Source organism: Alligator sinensis, unplaced genomic scaffold (genome assembly GCF_000455745.1).
Source record: "Alligator sinensis unplaced genomic scaffold, ASM45574v1 scaffold745_1, whole genome shotgun sequence".
NCBI lineage: Eukaryota > Metazoa > Chordata > Crocodylia > Alligatoridae > Alligator > Alligator sinensis.
Genome location: NW_005842119.1, coordinates 1987264 through 1998689, shown reverse-complemented (window position 1 = coordinate 1998689; position 11426 = coordinate 1987264). Strand labels below are relative to the sequence as shown.

General features: G+C 47.6%; 1 long non-coding RNA gene across 1 annotated transcript in view; it reads right to left on the bottom strand.

Moving 5' to 3' along the window:
- Positions 1 to 5495: 5495 nt before the first annotated feature.
- The window catches only part of LOC102372394, a 12299-nt gene continuing 6368 nt past the window's right edge, over positions 5496 to 11426 (bottom strand). Inside the window, exon 4 of the long non-coding RNA XR_323969.2 lies at positions 5496 to 5560. This is a non-coding gene — a long non-coding RNA (uncharacterized LOC102372394). The remainder of the gene's footprint in view (positions 5561 to 11426) is intronic.

Genomic DNA, 11426 nt, shown 5'->3' with positions numbered 1-11426 from the left:
CTGTAGGATGGGAGCGGGGAGAAGAGAAGGGGCTCCAATGGACCCACCTCCCCTCCAGTGCAGGCTGGGCAAACTGCAGCCTGAGCTCCCTCCCCTCCCTTCTCATCCTGCAGATAGCACTAGAGGTGGGGCTGGGCTGCATCAGCTCAGCCCCAATCAGACAGAACTTAATAAAGGCACTCTTCTTTGGAGCACCTTCATCTGAACCCTCATTACATGAGGGTTAATTTGTCACATGATTGGAAATTTTTAAAGTGCTCTGCAGCCATTCTCTTCTATCAGGGCATGGCTGTAGAGCACTTTCAAGGGGCCAATCATGTGACAAATGTCATTTCTGTCAGTGCCTCTGGTTGGATCGTTAGTGAACAGAGCTGCATACAACAGCTAAGATGAGACCTCATCACTTCTTCTGCAAAGGCATTAAGACTTCTCTAACTCTCTAGGAAATAGCTCACCAAATGTACCCTAGGACTGCATGTGCTTTTTTCATAAGCACGTTACACTGGTGGCTCACAGTCATATAGTGATCAACTAATACACCCAGGTCTTACTTCCTCCCCTGTCATTTCCAGAGGACCAGTAATCTTGCTATGACCAGATTTTTGGACAAGATTCTTATTATTAGTCCCTGGGAGAACTTTGTTCAATTACATTTCCTCTTATTTCCATTACTCCAGTCCTTCAAGTCAGTCCTTAAATCAGGTCAGGTTTGCCTGCTACCATAGTTTACACTAGATGGAACTACCTGCTACTGCTAGCCACTGCCCAGTATTTGGAATTAAATAACCTGGCAACCTGACAGATACAAATGTCTAGAAGAGCACCTTAAAGGTGGATACTAGTCTTACTCCTGGCAGAGAAAATACTGCCAATAGGTTGTAGAACTAAGGTCTACTCTGTAATAGGGTAGACTGGGCTCTTTAACTTGAGTTGGCAGCTAGTCTAGGAGTGGAGCTCTGATTGATGGACAAATGGATGATCTCCTGTGTTCTTGCAACTCCTGCAGCCAAGATGATTCCAAACATACTGGCACCTGCCTTTCATTTGGAGTAAAGCAGCAAGGCTGAAAGGAAGATGCTAGTGTGCGTGCAACTTGGTGTCTCTATATACACTGCCCAGACTTTTGTGTCCTGGAGAGGTAACTCCAGCTTCGCTTCATCTTTCATGTTCAGTGAACTGTCTCACTTGGCACAATTTTATTGTCTTGTGAGACAGACAGATCTGTCTACTACAAGTCATCCAGGTTTTCATGAATGCTAGTTTCATGAATGTTATTTTCATGAATGTTATTCCAATCCAATCCAATTGTATTCCAATTTTTTTCATGAGTTATTTCAATCCAATCCAATTGTATTCCAATTTTTTCCATGAATGTTATTCCAATCCAATCCAATTATATTGATTCACATACAACTTTCTGAAGAAAGTGAATTAAAAATATCTCCCAGATGTGTGCCATCAGCAAATTTCCTTATCACACTCCAATTTGTTGTGACAGGATCGCTGATGAAAATATTTAATAAAATCGGTTCCAAGACAAATCCTTGAGTAGCAACCTCTCTCCCCCTTAGTGGTTCCTCAGTGCTGAAATACACAGCCTACTCTCATCCTCCCTTCTGCCATTGCCTTACTCATGCCACAACTCTTGTAATAATCTCCCTCCCTTCCAGTTCAATCATTTTCCAAATTAGCACTGCATCAAATGCTTTACTGAAGACTAGTGTTGAAGTGATGTTGTAGTTGCAATGGTCTATGACAGGGTCCCCAAAGTTTTTTGTGCTGTGGCCCGGCAAACTGTGGTCCAGGAGTCACAGCCAACCGTGGCTGCAATTTCCAGCCGGCAGACAGGTAAGGATACCCCCTGGGTGGAGGAGGGTGGGCCAAACCCTGTGCTGCCGTGGGCCCTGCAGAAGGAGCCGCAGCCTCTCTGCCCAGCTCTGGGGGGGCTGTGATTTGCTAGTCTGTGGCCACTTCCGGTCCAGCAGCCAACCGTGCTATGGACTGGCAGCTGACCCACCATGGCTCAGCACCGGGCTGCAGCCCAGGGATTGAAAATCCCTAGTCTAGGAAATATGTAAGAGGCAAGATTTCTTGTGGATGATATCTTGGATAGACTTAAACAAGCTTTCGGGTATCACAGACCACTTCCTTGGGTCTCTGGGAGAGAAGCAGACACAGCAGAACTAAATAGCAGATGGAACAAGGACCTGTGTAAAACTCTTAAATGAAAATAAAAAACAGGATATAAGAAAAATTATCTGGTAGCTAACAGACAGGCAAAATGGTGGCACGCAGCATACACTCATTTAATGGCTTGATGGGACCTTATCCCCACTCCCAACAATTACACCTCCTGCTATGCCATACATGCATGGCAGGAGGCATGATTTTGGGATTGGGGATCAGATCCCAATTTACCATTATTACTTGCTGGTTGCTGGGCTTTCCCTGCACCAGCAAGTTGGGCTGGGGCTGACAATCAGTTGATCAGTCCTGGAGTGAACCAGTTCATTTCCCCAGTGTGGGGCTAGAGCTGAGAATTAAATGATTGTCAGCCCTGGCTCAGACAGCCCCAGGTCCAGTTCACCCAATGCTGTCTGGGCAGACAATCAGCTGATTGTTGGCCTTCACCAAACAGCCCCAGGTCTGAAACCCAGGGCTTGACATTCAGATAGTTATCAAAACCCGGTGCCCAGCAGCTTGGGTAGGGGATCAGAGGCTCCCAGTGGGGGGAAGGGCTTCCCCCACTAGGGAATTAAACTGCTCCTCTGGGAATTTCTGACCCCCATGCCTAACAGCCTTAAATTGGTTGCATATCTAGCAACCTGACGATTTACACCATGATTAACACATTAATCGTGGCATAAATATAATGTGTAGAGGGGCTCACAGTAAAAACCTGGTAAGGAAAAGAGCAAGGTCATTTAGGACAGTCATATCACTTGTGAAGTGCAGAGATTAGGGTGTATCAAGTAGATTATAATGTATTATAAACAAGCTTGATATTATCCAGCAGACCCAAAACTGCTACAGAAAAACCTGATGACAGCCATCCAACACAGGACAAAAAAGTGGAACCAGCTTTGTATTATATCTGCTTTGTATAAGGCCACTATTTAAAATAACTCTGTCTCTCTCCTCAAAATTGAGTGGAACTAGTCTCTACCCAAACTTAAGCAGTTACTTAAGACACTTAAAATCAAAGCAGGACTTTTTATTTTGAAATAAATATTGATACATTGACTTATGGCAACATAAAAATACTAATTTATTAATACCTATTTATTTATTGTATTGATGCACATTTAATTCTCTACATAGATGCAAGTTTAAGTTTGTATACATTACGGGCAGTGTGCCTGATTCTCCACAGACTGTGCATTGGTGTATCTCCATTGAGTTGCACCAGCATAAGGGTACTTAGATAAAAGAATAATTAGGTATATTTTGTTAATGATCACATGAAGATTCAGGTGCTGCTGGTTTCATTCTTTCCTGTGTTGCTGCTGTGCTGCCTGTGAGGTGGCTCTTGTGATAGCACTAATAAGAAGAAAGAGAAGTTTGCTAAGCAGGTTCCTATGTGTGGGAACCACTGACCTTAGGCAAACTATGGTACATGTCCATATGGCCATATGGTGGCTCATTGGAAGTCACATATGAACTCAGTTCAAGGCCTCAGTCCAGGTTTGAAAGTTGCACTTAGTTGATCCAACTGTAAATATGTACCTGGTTATTCAAGCTGAGGAACCAAATGTGACCAGATGTGATCACATCACTCCCTTATCTGCCTTTGACCATAGAAGCTGGCATGCTTTAACCATGCCTGAACACTGAGCTTTTTGACTTGGGCAGATCTTTGACTTGGATTTAATGGCAAGATGCCCAAAACTCTTTAAAAAAAGTTTAAATCAGCTATTCTTAACCAAGGTACTCTGGGGTGCCATGAGATCCTTTAAAGAATTTTGCACAATAATACCACTTTTAGGTGTTTCACGAAGTTCACAAGATAAACCCAGAGGATCCTAAAACATTCTGACCTCTGTGGTTTCTAAGTTCGTTGCACCCAAAGAATTACTCTATTATTTTTCTGTAATTAAAAATGAGTAAAAGTAAATATCTGGCATTTTTGGAGGGGTACCTTCAGTGTAATGAGGGGTACCTTGCATCCAAAACATGAAGAAGCACTGTTTTAAATAAACAGTTGCATGAACTACAGGAAGCCAGTACATGCCAGGAAGCAAAATGGATAACCTGAGCCAATTTCCTAGCTTCCAACCAAGACCAGAGGCATAAATAGATGCCTGAGCATCCTAGGTAATAGCGGTGCATGAAACAACCTCAGTGGTTGTGTTGTTGGCTGCTACTATTTTTATACACCCCCAGTGTTGGCACTTAAGGCTGGTGCCCGATCATCCCACTTTGTTATGCTACTGACCCAGGCAACTCCACCTCTTTTACCCCTCCCCTATGAGCTCCACTTCCATTTTGCAGATTTCCCCTTCTCGTCGAATGATTTTTGTTTTCTCTAAGAGCTACTCAAACTTTTTTGTATTTTTCTTGATTTAAATTTTGTAGAAAACTGAGCGACATGATGTTTAGCTTTTGTTCAACAATAATGCAGATAACAATTAGCAGGAACTTTGAACTTAAATTATACAAGGAAAAAACCCTGCCCCTACATGTAGTTCAACAGCATACCAAGATATACGAGCACTTAATTTATGACATATTCAATTATTTTTTTGTAATTTGAGTAACAGGAAACACAAATAATAGTGGGGACTTCCCTATAGATTTTTTGATGTTCTAAAAACAGGAGTCTAAAATCCTTATTCAAAATTGATCTTGTAATACAAGCTTATTAGGAACTTGGAGGATGCTGTATGTGTTGGAAAACATGGATTCATTGAAACTGCAACTTGAAAATGAAAATGTTGTCAGGAAGGTTTCACAAGCCCAAAATGGAATGATATTTCTAGTCAAAAGGAAAAAGACAGCTAGAGACCCCATAATATCCCAAAGCCAAGTGGTTCAGGCCATCTGCTCAATTCAGACCAGGACTTGGTGTTGGGTCCCCCATAAACAAGGAGAGTGCCATAACAAGACTATCAGTTGATACTGTGGTTCATTTTTATTTTTCTATTTGCTTTCTTCTCTCTCTCTCTCTCTCTCTCTCTCTCTCACACACACACACACAAATATGATCAACAGGTTTTAGTTTCATTGTACATTGAAACATTAACACATTTTGTGAAATGGAAATCATGCTTCTTGGAAAGCCTTAGTTACAATGAAACTTTTACACTTTCTTAGACCTTTATTTCACTTCTCAATATGCAAATCATTTAAACCTATTTCGAACTGAAATAGAAGGTACACAAAAAGGAGAACTTTGCATTCAGTACTTCTGATATCAACTTCTTCAGTTGATGGCCAGTGCCAAGTCTGTCTGCAGGCCAGATGCAGACAGCATTCCCGATCCAGTGAGGGTGGGCATGGCAAGCCCCATCCAACTACAGACCCCAACATGGCTGTACAGGAGAGGGGGCTTGATCTGGCCCTGCAGAGGACAGAGGAAAGGAGAGAGGGGGCTTGAACACTGATTCAGGTGCAAAGGGAGGCATAGAACCATAGAAAATTAGGTTTGGAAGGGAACCCAGGAGGTCTTCTAGTACAACCCCCCTGCTCATAGCAGGTCCATCCATAACTAGATCATAACAGCCACAGCTTTGTCTAGCCGGGTCTTAAAACCCTCCAAGGATGTAAATTCCATTCCACCACCTCTCTGGGTAACCTGTTCCAATCTTTAATTACCCTCCTAGTAAGAACATTCTTCCTAATATCTAATCTAAACCTCTCTTGATGCAACTTGAGACTGTTGCTCCTTATTCTGTCATCTGTCACTACTGAGAACAGTCTAGCTGCATCCTCTTTCAAACCCTCATTCAGGTAGTTGAAGGCTGCTACTGAATCCCTACTTAGTCTTTTCTTCTCTAGACTAAATAAGCCTAGTTCCCTCAGCCTCTCCTCAGAAATCATGTGCCCCAGTTCCCTAATCATTTTTGTTGCCCTCCACTGGGCTCTTTCCAAATTGTCCACATCCTTTCTATAGTGAGGGGCCCAAAACTGAACGCAGTACTCCAGATGTGGCCTCACCAGTGCTGAATAGACAGACATAATTACTTCTCTTGACCTACTGGCAACACACCTACCAATGTAGCCCAGGATGCCATTAGCCTTCTTTGCAACAAGGGCACACTGCTGGCTCTTATTCAGCTTATTGTTCAATGTAAGCACCAGGTCCTTGTCTGCAGAGCTACTGCCCAGTCAGCCCCCAGCCTGTACTGGAAATGGGATTGTTCTGTGCTAAGTTCAGGACTTTGCACTTGTCCTTGTTGAACCTCATGAGATGTTTTTTGGCCCCATCCTCCAATTTGTCTAGGTCTCTCTGAATCCTAGCCCTACCCTCCAGCATATGTACTCCTCCCTCCAGCTTGGTGTCATCTGCAAATTTGCTGAGGGTGCACTTTTCCAGGTCATTGATGAAGATATTGCCATTTTCCAGGTCACTGATGAAGATATTGAGCAAAACCAGCCCCAGGACCAACCCCTGGGGCACTCCACTTGGTACCAGCTGCCAACAACACATTGAGCCATTGTTTACTACCCTCTAAGGCTGATGCTCCAGCCAGTTTTCTATCCACCTTACAGTCGATTCATTCAGCCCGTACTTCCTTAGCTTGCCTGCAGGAATGTTGTGGGAGATCATATCAAATCCTTTGCTAAAATCAAGGTATACCAAATCCACTGGTCTCCCTACATCCACAGAGCCAGTCATCTAATCATAGAAAGCAATCAGGTTGGTAAGGTGTGACTTGCTGTAACCTCTTGTGTCTATCTACCGGACGCCGTGCATGCGACTTCCGCTTGAGCTTGGCCGTGACTTCTTCGGGACGGAAGAGTCAGTCTCTGGGTGAGACTGGAGCCTTTCCTGCCACGTCTTTGATGATTGGTTTGTTTCACTCGGGAGGATGATGTTTTGGTCCCCCTTTCCCTGGTACTTCCCTTCGGGTCACTTCCTTTGCGGCTCTTTCATGGGGCTCCACCTCCCCTACACCCCACCTACCACCAACCACGATGGAATCATTCATCATCGAGCATGGTGTTCTGGGATTTCTCCCCGCTCTAACCTGCCAGGTCTGGTGACCGTAGCAACATTGCTTTTCCTTGTAGGCATCTCTGGCGGCCCTCTTTCTTTGGCTATCTCATGACTGCATTTGATACCACCCTGCTCTGGGGTGCCTTTCCCCACTTCAGAGGTCATAGTTGGGTCTCTGTTGGTTGCAGCTGATCTGCTGCTCCGCTGGGTTCTGCCAGGCTCCAGTCTTTGCTGGAGGTCTCAGCCCTCCATGGTGGCCCTGTGGACAATGCCTCCAATTGAGGCTGTCTATACGGCCCTGGGGCGACCCCTTCCTGGGGTGCCCACCAGGGCTTCCCAGAAGGAGCTTCTGTGTGCTCCCACTCCTCCTGCTGCACTGGGGACTCCACTTCCGGTCCCCCTGGTTGGAGTTCCTCCGGGCTTTTTGGCCCAGCTCCAGGTGACTGGCCAGCCAATCGGCCCTAGGAAGCTTGAATAAAGTGGGTCCGGGCTGACATGGGAACCTTTCCTGGCTCCCTCCGGCTTGTCCACTTTTTTTCCTTTTGAAGTGTTGCCATGGCAGTTCTGCCTGCCGTGGTTTCACTTTCGCCGGCTGTGCTCTCTTGGGTGGCATCCCACCGCCTCCCGGCTTCACCAGTTAAGTTTTTCTCATACTTGCCCTTGGCGAATCTATGCTGAATGTTCCTAATCACCTTCTTCTCCTCCAACTGCTTAGAAATGGATTCCTTGAGGACTGTTCCATGATCTTTCCAGAGACTGAGGTGAGACTGATCAGTATAAAGTTCCCTGGATCCTCCTTTTTCACCTTCTTAAATATGGGCACTATATTTGCCCTTTTCCAATCATTCCAGGCCTCTCCTGATTGCCATGATTTTTCAAAGATGGCCAATAGCTCTGCAGTCACATCAGCTGACTCCCTCAGCACCCTCTGGTGCATCCCTTTCAGCCCCATGGACTTATATATGCCCAACTTTTCTAAACAGTCCCTGACCTGTTCTTTCATGGCATAGACTGGCCCCAGTGCAACTGCAGTGGTAGGGAGAGGATGTGGCCTGGCTCCATCCAGCTATGGAGGGGGAGAATGGGTGTGGCCCAACACATCAGTTGATGTGTCTATATGCAAAGCCTCACTGTGGGTGTAATGCCATAGCCCTCATACAGGGGGTGGGTCTTGGAATCTTCTAAGTCAGGGGTGCTCAACTCCTGGTCCATAAGCCAGATCCAGCCCTAGCACCATGTCTTCTGGCCCTACACACTATATCAGATGTACAAGGTGGTGCAAAGCCAAATCCTGACATGCAGAGCTGGGCAGGGCGGGGCCCTGAAGCTGAATCCTGGTATGCAGAGCTGGATGGGTGCAACATGGGACCCCAGAACTTAATCCTGGCACATGGGCCTGGGCAGATGTGGTACGGGGCCCCAGCGCCCAATCCCAGCATGCAGGGACAGCAGAGGACCCAATCCCAGGATGTGGGGTCCAGCCAAACTGTGTGGGGCCTGATCTGGGTATGTGGGCCCAATTCTGGCATGTGGGATCCAATCCAGCCTGCAGACCAGCCCTGTGCCACTCATTTGGCCTGTGGGGCCACAAGGTTGAGCACCAGTGCTCTAGGTGAGCACAGGCTGATGTACCTTAGTAAATGTAACATCTGCTCTGGAGGCTTCTGTGATTGCAAAGAGCATGGTCAAGTGCCCCATAGATATTGGTTACAGAAGCATTGTGGAAGGATGCTATTGAGCTATCTTCATTCTAGTAGGACTACAAATATTGGTTCCACCTTGGTGGTCTCCTACAAAACTTAGTTCTCTCCAATATCTACCTGGACAGTCTTTATGGTGATATCACTTCACGTTTAGATCTCTCAACTAAGGAAGCAAATAGGCACAGAAACTTTCTCAATGGCTCCATTCTACATAGGGAAAATGGCAGAACCCTTTTCACATTGCAGGAGTTCAGTAACATCTTAACTTTCAAAGAGTGAAGTTTGAAAAAAAAGAACACAAACAAATGGCTTTGTTGGCTGAGGTGGACTTCATAATTGTCATGGGTGGATTCATGGGGGCATGGTGGTGTGATTCCCTTTCCACTCCTGACACCTATGGGAGCCAAAGCCCCAATCCTTCAGAAGCCAGGCTGTCTGTGGCCAGGAGTACATCCCCAGGCAGCACTGCAGAGCAGCTTCCCCAGCTGCCTGCATGTAAGCCTATGGTGGAGGTGGCAGATTGAGGCCCCCACGGCAAAGGAAGTGGAGCAGGGGCTGGGCCAGAGGGCATTGCCCAGCCAGGGCAGTGCATGGGGCCTGGGGCAGGGATGGGACAGAGCCACAGGTGGTTCATCCAGGGGGCAGTAGGGGCAGTTTCCTGCCACGGTGTGCACTCCCAGGGAGGAGTGCATGAGGGGACACATGCCCCACAGATTTGTGCATGGGGCAGAGGTGGATGCAGGCTGCTCACTGGGGGCTCAGGGCTTCCCTCCCTGCTGTCCCCCTGGGAGCCCTATGCCAGGGCATCACCATACAGCAGCGGGGGCAGCAATGTGGAGTTGTGCCTCCTGCTGCTGCCACGTAAGCAGAGGGTTCTTTGTCATGGCAGCATGGGGATGCTGTGGGGAGGGCAGTGTGGCAGGCCTGGGTCTAGTGCTTAGCTTTGGGCAGTTGGGCTTGATGTGGCCCGGCTCCCCACAGTTATAGCACCCCCTCTTTTCTGAATTGGGTGGTCTGTCCGAATCTGAGGCCGTCTTGCGCTCTGCCGGAGGTGGCCCTCTTTCCCCTTTTTGACCTGGGCCTCCCTTCCCCCCTCTTTGGAAACCTTTTTGTTCCTTCCCAGAGTAGGGAGGCTTCTCTCGGTTTAGCAACAGTCGGTCTGCAATTTCTGCGGCCTCGTAAGCATTTTTGGGGTCCCTGTCCCTGACCAAGGTCTTAACCTCTCTCAGACACCAAAAATAGAATTGTTCCAGCACCATGAGATAGCGTGACTTATCTAAAGTGTCAACCTTGGCTTCAGTTAACCATTTAATGTATGTGTCGTCCAACAGAGCCACATAATCAGTCAATGACTTTCCGGGTTGTGGGTGCGTATTCCGGAATTTTTTCCGAAAATAATCTGGTCCTAACTGGAACCTTTTAGACACAGCAGCTTTGAAGGCATTATAGTCATCAGCTGCGTCTGAGGGCAGGCTGTTCAGGACCACAGCCATGTCGCCCTCTACCAGCACAAACAGGTACATCATGATCTTTTCCTCCGGCACCTTACACCGCTGGGCTTGTCTTTCAAAGTTGCTTAGGAACACCGCAGGATCGTCTCCCTCTCAGTAGCGAGCGAAGGCAGAGACGTCCAGTTTGAGCTGTTCCCCGGACGCTTGCAGAGTGTTCGCGTTTCCCCCAATGGTCTGCAGACGGAGCTGAGCCTCCAGCTTTTTCTGCTTGAGCTCCATCTTTTGGGCCTCCAACCGGGCTTCCCTCTCCATCCTCCTCTCTTCCAGCTGTTGTTGTTTCTCCTCCTGCTGGGCCTCCAGCTCCATCCTTTTCATTGCCAGCTGCTCTCTCTCACGCTGGGCCTCCAGCTCCATCCTTTTCACTGCCAGCTGCTCCTTCTCCAGCTTTCGTTGTTCCTTCTTTTCTTCCCACTCCATCCTTTTCAGCTCTATCTCATGGAGTCTCTGCCGCCCCCGCGCGGAGGGTGAGCTCCCGGCAGCCTCCGGGCTTGATGAGCGGGAGTGTGGTCCTGGGTCAAGCTCAGGACTTGACGAGCGTGAAGCTGACGCTGTTCCTGACTCGCCGGTACACAAGAGTTTAATCAGCTCATCCTTCTTTAGCTTTCCCGTCGCGTGAAGGCCTCTCTCTTTTGCCAGTTCTTTCAGTTTGGGCACAGTCATCCAGACATACTCGTCCGCCATCCTGACTCTCTACCCTATCCAGTCAACCTGATGCCAAATTGGAAATCGTTTGCTCAAGGGATTTCAGTGACTCTATTCCTTTTCCCAAATTATGCCTCAAATACAGCAGGGTATTCGGATCCCACTGCTGCCACCACGTGTGGCTGGCCAGTAGGCGGCGCTCCTGCATTGAGCCGCCCACCTCCCTGCACCCGACCACCTTCCAGGCTCCAAGTGCCTCCCTTGGGGTGCCTCACGTCCGGCTGACCCCTTCCCTGGAGCACACCCGCTAGCCTGGGGTTCCCGCTGCCACCATCCAAGCTTTTTCTCTTTGCGCTGGGCCTCCAGTTCCATCCTTTTCACTGCCAGCTGCTCCTTCTTTTCTTCCCCCTC